This window comes from Myotis davidii, unplaced genomic scaffold, assembly GCF_000327345.1.
Source record: "Myotis davidii unplaced genomic scaffold, ASM32734v1 scaffold592, whole genome shotgun sequence".
NCBI lineage: Eukaryota > Metazoa > Chordata > Mammalia > Chiroptera > Vespertilionidae > Myotis > Myotis davidii.
In genome coordinates this window covers 1,381,582-1,382,806 of record NW_006284844.1, presented here as the reverse complement: position 1 = coordinate 1,382,806, position 1,225 = coordinate 1,381,582, and positions in this window count along the sequence as shown.

The following is a 1,225-nucleotide window of genomic DNA, read 5'->3' as shown; positions in this document are numbered from 1 at the left end:
CCACCCGCGGGGAGAGCAGAGAGGACTGGGCACTGGGTGCAGCAGCGCAGGCGGCATGCAGTGAGGGTGAGCGGGCACCTCGGTTACCACGGGCACTAGTAAGACTCAGCTTCCCGAGAAGCGGGGACAGAACAACAGCTCCAAGAAACCAGACATACACACAAGCGTTTACACACCAAAATTTAACTTTCTGACTTACATTACAGTGTATCCTTAAAAACAAGGCTGCTTATAATGTATTTCAAGAATAATGAAGTGAAAACAGAAAGTGTTACATGCAAAAGCTCAAAATACCTTTGGCTACATCCTTACCTGAGTCCATTAATCTGTGAGTCCTTACGTAGCATGCAAAGTAGATAAAAATAACTGAATAAGGATTCTGTCAAAGTAACACCCGTCACTTTTCACCCACTTTATTTTGTTGTGAATCCTCACCCGAGGATATGTTTCCATTGATTTTTAGGGAGAGGGGGAGAGGGGGAGAGACATAGAGAAGTATCGATGTGAGAGAAACTCATTGATTGGTTGCCTCTTGCACGAGCCCTGACCAGGGCCCAGGCCAGGGAGGAGCCTGTAACCAAGGTACGTGCCTGTGACCGGAATCGAACCCGAGACCCTTTGGTCCACAGGCCGATGCTCTATCCATGGAGCCAAACCAGGTAGGGCCCTTTTTAACCCACTCTAAATCTTTTTTTAAATGTTTGTTTAATTCAGACATTCTTGTTTCCAGCAATGTCATCTGCTTAGAGCAAACCTGGTCGCTGGATTTTAAACAAAGAATGAACTTGCCTATAAACCATCTGAACTTCATTCTTTCTGATCCAGAAGAATACCATCAAGTATATTTTAACTACACGGGGCCTAAATGCATGGAAACCCTGAAGGCTGCACCTGGCATGGGGAACGCCCACTTGTTCCTACAGACATGGGAGGGTCCTAGCTAAGAAGGACTTGTAAACGTCAGAGAGTCCACAATGACGTGAGAAGGCGGAACAGGAGGAGAAAAGGCGTCATTTTTACTTCCTTCCAAGTCTAGACTGAAGGGCGTTCGGGAGGAGGAGTCTGGCCGCTGGGCTCTGGGATCCCTCCGCGCCCGCAGGCTCCGAGTGTCCGGACTGGCTGCGGCTGCGTGGCTGGCAGCGGGCCGAGGGGTGCCGGGCGGCGACCGACCATGGGGGAGCCCTTCCCCTGTGGTCGGCTCCCCGCTTGCCCGCGCTGGGGCTGG